We start from the raw sequence: 10,000 nt of genomic DNA on the forward strand, positions 1-10,000 counted from the left end.
CTCTCTCTCTATATATATATATATATATTTATATGTATTTATATATGTTTATTTATCTATTTATAATGCACTAATACCTTGACATCCTTGTTACTTATTTGCTTTTTATTCACCTAACTTCATGCTGTGCATACAATACCGGACTGACTTGGTGCCTCAACCTAAGTGCCTAATTCAACTGAATCTGAATTATTTCTATATGGGTGCAGGAGTGGCTGTGTGGTAAGTAGCTTGCTTACCAACCACATGGTAAAAGCACCCACTACACTCTCAGAGTGGTTGGCATTAGGAAGGGCATCCAGCTGTAGAAACTCTGCCAGATCAGATTGGAGCCTGGTGCAGCCATCTGGTTCGCCAGTCCTCAGTCAAACCGTCCAACCCATGCTAGCATGGAAGGCGGACGTTAAACGAACGATATATATATATATATATATATATATATATATAATAATAATAATAAAAACATGTATCAGAAAGAAGCAGACTCGAAGAAAAAGAGCAGTAATTATTACAACAAAATTTTTCTATATAGAGTTACCCTAGGTTTCCTACCCACAAAGCCAAAGCCTTGTGGACAGCTTGTCAGACTCCATATGAATACAAAATTTGAAATATCTACATTGCAGACGTGAGGAAACGCTCAGAACTAGAGGAATACGATTAAACGTTAACGAGGATGGATTATTTCCCCTTAATCAGAGGTGGGGGGACCTTAGGCTTAACGAGCAAACAAGGAGATCCAATTTTCTAGTAAGTAGTACTTAAAGCGGATGCATTTAGAAAACACTTCTTTACAGCTGTTTAATGCACCAGGCTTCTAAAGAATTTTGGTTCTCTCCGTGATGCAGGATTTGAATTCTTAGTGTCTTTAGTCCATTTCTCTATTGTCTCATTCTCCTTGAACTTGTGGGAAATACCGATATTAAACCCTTCTTAGTTATCCAGCTGTTGTCAGACAGGCGGGGAAGGGGTGTCTTGTGCCTTGCCCATGTCCAGTGCAGAGTCAGAGGTATATTATTATCAGCACCATTCAAACGTGATCGATGCCAGTACTGCCTAACTGGTCCTCGTGCACGCACGCACCCAAGTAGTCTCTTGCCAAATTACTTAAGTTACCTCCCTTGCATATTCAGCGCGAGTTCTGAAAAGGAATTAGTTCCCTTCACATTACAGAAGCCACAACTTTCTTATGTAAATAAGAGTCATCTCCCTTACATAATTTCTTCTAATGTTTTGAGTTCAAATCCCACTGGAGTCAACTTTGCTTTTCATACTTCTGGGTCTATAAGAACCGCGATCGATGTAATTGACTAAGCCACCCACCTCACTAAAATTACTTAATATTTAGATGAATATGAAAATAATTTTGTGTGTCGAAGAGATGTAGACAAGTTCCACAACCAAACTGACACTGTTTCTTACACCATACCAAATTGTAATTCCTTTACCACAATATAGTCATCTCACTAGACATCTCACCCACCACACCCCGAGCTTTTTGATCTAGTCACCAATTAGTGTGGTCACACTGTGGAGAGCTTTTACTTTCCTAAACATCTCTTGGTTGGAACTTGTTGCACTTTGCTACTTTTATCAAAGCTATGGACAAGAGCAATTCTGTGAGCACTGTATGCAATAAGTTCATTATATATATATTATATTAAACCACTTTGCAACTTCTTAATCTCTTGAAAACACTAACTTGTATCCTCCTTTCCACAACCATCAACCAGGTCATCCATTCACCATGTACTCTTACCACCAACACCTACTTCCATATGCCTAACAAATCTCATCAACATTTATCTCCACATCCAATTGCTTCGTCAAATTCATGGTCCAAATATCCAAGTTCTTATTCTTGCTTCCACTCCTCTTCTCATCAAACACCCGATAAAACAGCCATACCTTTCACTGGCCCACCACAGCTCTTTTTCACAATGGATGTTAAGTTCTGCCATCATTGCTATGGTGATTAACTTTCAATGCTCAAATTAATCCATTGTACTCAGCATCTCAACTTCACCTTCAACTTGTGCCATCGAGTTACAGGAGTGACCACACACATCAGCTGAGTTAATCTGATTTGGGTCAAGTGGAGGATAGCAAGAGCTCTGTCCCGAGTTGTATAGACTCAGAGCTGGTTTCCTAGTTTCTGTGGCACCTATATTTCCCCTGGACAGGACGTCAGTCCACCAATTACTCATTTTTGCCAGCTGGATGGACCGGAGCAATGTGATATGAAATGTTTTGTCAAAGAATACAATACATTGCTCAGTCCAGGAATTGAAATCCCAATGTTATGATCATGGACCCAACACCTTAACCACCAAGCCATGCACCTCCATGGTAAAGTGGAGGCCTCAGAGTCCAGCAACTCACCTCAGAGCTATAAGATCATTAAAGTGACCACTGTTTCAGTGTCACCTTCAAACACCTTTCTTCCATATTCACTTCTGTCACCCCTGCCAACTTCCCAAACACCTCTGCCATTCCTGTCAGTTTCGTAAACACCTCTGTCTTTTACAAATCTCCTGACTCCCACTCCTACCTCGATTTTACTCCATTCCAACCTAATTATCACAAATGGCCATTCCTTCTCACAACACATCCACTCCTGCAGTCAACACCGTCTTTGATGTCCAGTCACACTACACGATCTATTTTTTTACAACAATATGGCTAACCCCAACCTAATGGCAATGCTATTTGCTGTTATACTTTCAATATTGATCAACCTACACCCTTTTGTCTCTCCATCACCAGCCATCTTCACTTCCTCTTCACCTTCCCTCCCACCAACCAACATTTCCAGAGCATCAACCCACACAACTTCTGTCTCTTCTAATGTGACCCTACCACTGTCCACGTCTTATCTACCTTCACTCCACTACTTCCTGTCTAAAATTAAAACTGGTTTCGACTTCTTGATGAAGGACCATTGTTCAAAATATTGATTTATCTTTGTTTGCAACACATTACATTAGCTTTGATGTGTCTGATCTGGATATAATGGGTAACAGAGACAATATTTTCCTAGTTCTAGTATATTTAGAGGAGCAGGATTTGCTGTGCATTGCCAGAGATGTGTGATATTGTAATCTGGACGATACAGTTGGCAATTTCTGGATCTATTTAATGTGATAGTCATTTAAAACTTTGCCTACAATGGGACTCACTGTGACTCCCCACACTACTTAGACCCCCTTTGGTCATGACTGACCATGGGATTGCACCTAGAAAGTTACCCTTCCAAGGCACAAGTCTGGGCAAGGTTGTTTATGGAAGACCAGCAGTCACCCATGCATACCAGCTTCCCCTCTTCACACCACTGTTATCCAAGGGAAAGGCAAAGGCTGATACAGCTTGGCACCTGTGACGTCGCAACTCATTTCTACAGCTGAATGAACTGGAGCAATGTGAAGTAAAATATCTTGCTCAAGAACACAACATTCAGCCCGGTCCGGGATTCAAACTCACAGCCTCACGATAGTAAGCTCGACACTCTAACCACTGAGCCATGCGCCTTCACTGAGCCATGTGGCTTCACTCCCCACACTATGCTCATAATATAGTATGAGAGTCACCAGTGACTCCCAATGGTGAGGCTTTTTTTTTATGAAGCCTCATATTATTGTGGTTCAAACTACATTATCTGAATTCTAGGAAATATACAGAACACATGTTTCATATTTCTTTTAGATGGTTTTCCATTTGAAATAACAGAAGCTGAGATAGGACCTGGTAGGAAGGATGAAAGTCACTGTCATCTCCATTATTGGAATTCTGCTCTCCATAAAACAATGCTTTTTTGAAAAAGAAACTGAAATATAATGTATTGAAAAAAAAAAAAAAAAAAAAAAAAAAGAAAAATAGAATAAATGAAAAAAAACAACCCCAAAACAAAAAAAAAACAATCCATAAATGCAGATATAATGGACATTTTAACACTTTTAACTTGTGTAACACTGGTTAACTCCTGCTGTACAGAATGACTTTAATATTCGTTCTATATGCATGCTATAAATCAATGTGGTAGTTTATATAGTGAACTAGAAGAAATATATGGCTAAAAAATTTAAAAAGCACATAATTTATAACAAAATTAGAGTGTTGGTGCAAAAAGAAATATGGCACAAAATGGATTTGGTAGACAAAGTGTTAACAGGGTTCAAAATCCAGAGTTCACCTTGTTTTCTCTGTTATGCATTCTGCTTCTTCTTCTTCTTTATTGATCATGAATAGGTCCAGTTTTAATAAAATTTGAAACTGGTAGCCTCATATATCATTCTTAATCATCAAACATAAAAAAATTTTATTGCTATCTCTTGGCTTCCTTTTACTGACCAACTTCTAAATTTGAACACGTGATGTGCCCTTGGTGGTTAACCATAACAGGGAAGACAATCTCTTCTAGATTAAATTGACTTTAGACAGATTTGAAAATTAGATCAAAAACCAAAGGTGTACGGAGCATATACATTTGATATATTTTTTTTTTACACAATATAAAATTCTTATATTTGAGTTTTTCTCTCCAAATTTTGCAGTGGGGCTCTGAAGAGAATTGGTTCTATGTATGACTTGTGAAGCTATAAGATTTGAGTGTAGTTACACTGGTCCCATCTTTTGTTATGGGATGTTGATCTTCAGTTAGCATTCTATGGCAACCTGTACTCACTTAAACGGCTGTAGTGTATGCTATGTCCAATACGAGGTTGCTCCCCACTGGGCTTGAGTAACCAATGTACAGCTTCAGTTCCAGATTGGAGATGTAAATGGTTGGTTGGAATAACCAAGTGTAATGATGTGTGTGACTCATTTCTATCTTTTCCTGGAAATTCTGAGTGTTTTTCTAACAGCGAGGGGTGGGAATGGGTAACAATGTTTTCCACTCTTGAAGGGTTGCTTTGGTCCTCTTTAAAGTGGGCCTTGAGCCTCTTGCTAATGATAACCATAAAGAGGCCCACAGGGGAGGGGGGATGTAGAGTCTGACATGCTTACCACATGTCTGTGCCCTGTACAGCACAAATTCAATCTGGTTGGTGTTGCTTCAACAGAGGATTTGGGAGTATATAATCTTCTGTAGAGACTGGATGTTATAAAGAGTCAGCACACAGTCTTACTCCCTGAACAAGCCATACAGTAACCTTTTTCAGATATTCATTGAACCAGTAACAGACCAGCAAAAGACAAAAGTACCATACAGATTTGCCTGTCTTGTTTTTGTACACTTCGACGATGTTAGCATGTTTTCCATACTGGAGAATATATTTCCTTGTTGCCTGCTTCTCTTATATAAAACTCTTGTACATAGGCAACCGTCCTCCTACAATATCTCTGTTGGAATATTGTTGGCTTAGAAGATTTCTTGTTTTTAAATTTTTCATGGCAGCAAATGTAGTGGTGGTTGGACACTTCACAAAATTCCTCCAGGATTTCTGAATAACCTGGTTGAAGTTTTCTCCCAAATTCTCTGCTGCTGTCGACTGGTCTTTCAGTAGAAATGTGCAGTCTGCTGAATGGTGCTGTGGAAATGATCCTGGTACCATAGAATATCTTCTGGTACCATAGAGTATCTTGCATCATAGGAATTGTGCACACACATTATTCAGTAGCAACAAATATACTGTTTTACTGACGAGGCATTGTTTGCAGAAGTGTGAGAACTTTACACTTATCTCTCCCGAGTGAGGCATAGAACAAAAGCTTCATGGTTTCCATGAACCAGAGTGGGGCAACAGCTGACATGCTCAGGGAGAGAAATGCTCCCTTCAACAAGTTTAACCCACAACTCCTATAAAGCTAATCAGTCTATTTTACGTACATGCTGAGTGCAACTATTCATCAAATGTTATTAAACAAATGCATGATGCATCGGGGGAGTGGGGTTGGGGTCTCCTCTCATGAAACAAATAGATATAGGGTGGAAGACATGCACAACTAGACACTCACCGCAAACAATGGAAAAAATTAACTTGCAGAAGGGAGACAGATACAATCTGGGTTAACCAAGAAATTTCATAAATTATTCAATAACAATATAAAAATTAAACTATTTCTCTAAGAGAAGTAACTTCACTGCCAAACCACAAAATCCATCAATATTTACAAACCGAAGAGGAAATGTCTAGAAATGTTGAAACTCAGAGTTGCGCCCCTTAGATAAGTTGTCTATCATATACGAAGAAATCACAAAGGAAAATGTTTGGTAAGACTGTTTCACATCAGTCTAATCCGTTAGCCTTCAGATTATTGCCAAATGTAATGCTTATTTATTCAAATCGTTTTGAATCAATCATGCATTATCTCATAGCTTTGAGATTTTGATGATGTAATTGTTTATTTTTAGAACATACATCGTAGGTTTGAGAGGTCCAGATCTGGTTGGTTTGAACATAAAACAAGTTCAAATGTTAAAGGGTTCAGAAACTTAACTTCAGATCCGGCTTTACGAACATACGCGCTCTTTCGTCCCCCACCCCCTTAGACATTGTCACTCCGTTCAGAAACACTGCAATCAATAATGAACAGGAAAACGCAACTGATCAACTTGCAGATATATTATCATATATTTTGTTTTCTCTTTCCAGAACATTTAATGCAGAAACATTGCACATCATTGTGACACGTCACCATCTTGTCTTTTGCCTACCATAAAAGTTTGCTATGTATAAATTTTTGGTTTCCTGCAAGTTACACTATAGCAGTAACTACTGGCTCTAAACACACACACACACACACACACACACACACGCAGAGGGGTGGGCAAAAGTAGGTACACAATTGCTTAATATGAGTGGAATGTTCTTTACATTTCTCTATTTCTTTTATAAACCTAAGTGGTTCATCAGTTGACTAATGATTCTGTGGGAGAAGCCTAGTTCATTGGGAGCACTACTTTTTATTTCTGCTGATTTTGAGTGAATGCTTAAGCCACAAGCATTTCATTTTTCACTATATCTACCCTCCACCCTTGTCCACCACCCATATCTCTGACCTCTTCTACTTCTATCATTATATGTCTTTCATTCTCCCACTCTTGCACTCTTTACTCACCAATCCCTGCCTGTCATAGCCCTATCTCTCATCTTTCCTTTACCTCCTACTGTTTTATTATTATTCATCCTTCTCTTCATCCTTTCTCTAATGCCAGTCATCACCTCCTCACCCTTGAGTCACTTCTATTGATATCCATTCCTCATTCTTATCATCTTCCCTCAATTCATATTTACTATCGACCATTCCTCCACCCATGTTCACCGTTCATTGCATTTACCCTTACATTCTTCTCTAACCATCCTTTACTTACCTCACAGACTCTTTCAACCATTACTCACTCACTCCCCCTTCCTGATCTTCTGTCCCACATCATTCTCTTCTATTCACCTTCTTATACCTTGAGTTCACAGTCTGACACCTCACCATTACCATCTCTATCTCCTTCAGTTACTTCACCCACACTTATACAATGTAAGGCAACCACATAACTCCTCTACAGCAACAAAACTGTTCTTGTTCTTTCTTTCATTCTCTAACAACGCCACCTCCCATTGTGCTATACCCCCACTCAGTTGAGGGGCTTTTTAGTGATGATCTCACTTATAGTGGTGCCATGAAAAATACCCCAGTACGGTTTGTAAAGTGGTTGGCATTAGGAAGGGCATCCAGCCATAGAAACCATGCCAAAGGAGACATTTGAATACAACACATCCTCCGACTTGTCAGTTCATGTTGAACCATCCAACCCATGCCAGCATAGCAGACGGATGTTAGAGGATGATGATGATGATGATGATAATGATACACACACACACACACATGTATGTAAGTATATATGTGTTTACATATGTACACACACACACACACACAATGTATATCTGAATATATATATGTCTCTATGGGTGTGTGTGTTATTTGGTATTGTTGGTAAATTTATTGTAAAACAACAAAGCATTGACTGATGGTGGGATTCTATTCATTTAGTTGAGTAGAAAATCTTATTGTTAATATTGGATTGACTGGGGCTTCAAGTTTCACCTTTAATAGCTTATTCAACCAGTCGCCTGACTGAATAAGCTGTTGAAAGCAAAACTTGAATACCCAGTCAATCCATAGTTTATACACACACACACACACACACACGTAAACATACAAAGATGCACGCACAAATGCATGTACACGCACACACAAACAAAACATGCATGCACACATACACACACACCACATACACAGCATGCCATTTCTAATGTGTATATTATGTACATCTTTCAATAAAGATTAAATTGTAGAATATTGTGATTTATATATACATATATATATATATTGTATATGACATATATTGTATATGGACAAAGGTGTTGTTAGTTAAAGGTTTTCAACAGGTAACCAATAAGCAGCCAATCAATAGTTCACTACATTTCTGATGGTGTATTTATGCAAAGGAACTGCATTTGTAAGACACTGGTTTCATCACCAATGCACACACACACACAATAATCTTTCATACAGCTTCTGCCTTCCAAGCTCCTCTCATGGTCAAAGTAGAAGGCATTAATGATAATGATGATGAGTCTCCGTCTAATGTTCTTGTTACCTCTTTGATACCCTTTAATCTGCCACCTCCCACTCTTTTGTTAGAATAATGAAGGAATAATTTAGATGTATTCATATTAAAACTTCCCTACTCTGGCTACCAGCTGTACCTCATTGCTTCCTCACTCTCTCTCTCATCATGCTGCCTGAGTAATGAAGGGTTATACACGATCACTTTGCATCTGACACATCCTCTGTTTATCCTCTCTTACCATCATCCATATTCTCTCATCAGTTCTATACGTCTTGCTACCTATCACTAACAACTTTTATCTCCATCATGCTCTTTTACCTCCAACCATTTCCACAATTATCTATCACTTGTGTAGCTTCTATTAATCTCTCACTCTTTCGTATTACACTCTGTTTCTATATTGTCACCTCAATCAGTCTGTTTCCAACTTCACCCTCACACCCCTTTCCTCATTTTCTGAAATCACTTTCATGGTGCCTAGAATGATGACAACATTGAGCACTGAGCAGTTGTCAGTGTTAGGAAGGGCATATAATTGTAAAGACCAAGCCCTAAATTAGAAAATACCAGCAAGACATGGTCCTTGAACCTGTCCAGATGGTCTATCTCTGTTATAAACCAATTAATCCTGTAACTTAATTATTTTAATCACAATACATTGTATTAATTTGTGTTAGTAATCAGCAAGTACCTGAGACCAAATAAAAGCTTTGATTTGAGCAGTGGTAACTCACCCAACCATATCAGAATGGATGTAAAATAAGGATGAATTAAGATGTTATTGGCACAATTATTATTATCATTTTTACACATAAAAACGAATTGAAAAAACTGCCTATGTTTAGTAAGGCAGCAGAACAGTTATTAGTTGCAGATATGTGACAATAAAGATTTCTTATGTGCCAGATGTATAATAATCTTTATAATTCAAAAGAAGCTGAAAAGAAAGAATGAAAACAGGAAGACTGAGCAGATGTAATAATGTTATATTAAGAAAACCAGCATTATAATGCACAAACCGTCAGTGTCACAGATAACGACCTCTGCTAAAGGTTACACTAATAACCGGAACTCGGAACAAAATAGTTTCCTTCATATTTCATTGTTGGTGCTATTACTATTGTTATTATTGTTGTTGCTGAGGTGGTCTCTAAGATAATACAAGTGAAAGGGTATGAAGTGAAGAGAGAAAGAGAGAAAGAAAGAAAGAAAGAAAGAAAGAAGGAGAGAGAGAAAGAGAGAGAGAGAGAGAGGAGAGAGAGGTGTGTGTGGGAGGGAAAGCTGCTGAGATAAAATGTCAGCAGAAAATAATGTAAGAATATCAACAGTATTGCAAAGGTAGTATTTCCAGGAGAACACTGCTGGAGATGTTTGTACAAACATAAAAGCATGTCAAAAGGTCAAAGAATTCATTGGAAATATTGCTGCAGA

The 10,000-nt window shown here is 38.3% G+C and overlaps 1 protein-coding gene across 1 annotated transcript in view; it reads right to left on the reverse strand.

Moving 5' to 3' along the window:
• Nucleotides 1–9,540: 9,540 nt before the first annotated feature.
• Nucleotides 9,541–10,000, reverse strand: part of LOC106869839 (sodium channel protein 1 brain) — a 193,859-nt gene continuing 193,399 nt past the window's right edge. Inside the window, exon 27 of the mRNA XM_014915740.2 lies at nucleotides 9,541–10,000. This exon is cut by the window's right edge and continues 3,917 nt beyond it. The gene's annotated coding sequence lies outside the window, so the exon portion shown is untranslated.

The sequence above is a fragment of the Octopus bimaculoides genome, chromosome 20 (assembly GCF_001194135.2).
Source record: "Octopus bimaculoides isolate UCB-OBI-ISO-001 chromosome 20, ASM119413v2, whole genome shotgun sequence".
Classification (NCBI taxonomy): Eukaryota; Metazoa; Mollusca; class Cephalopoda; order Octopoda; family Octopodidae; genus Octopus; species Octopus bimaculoides.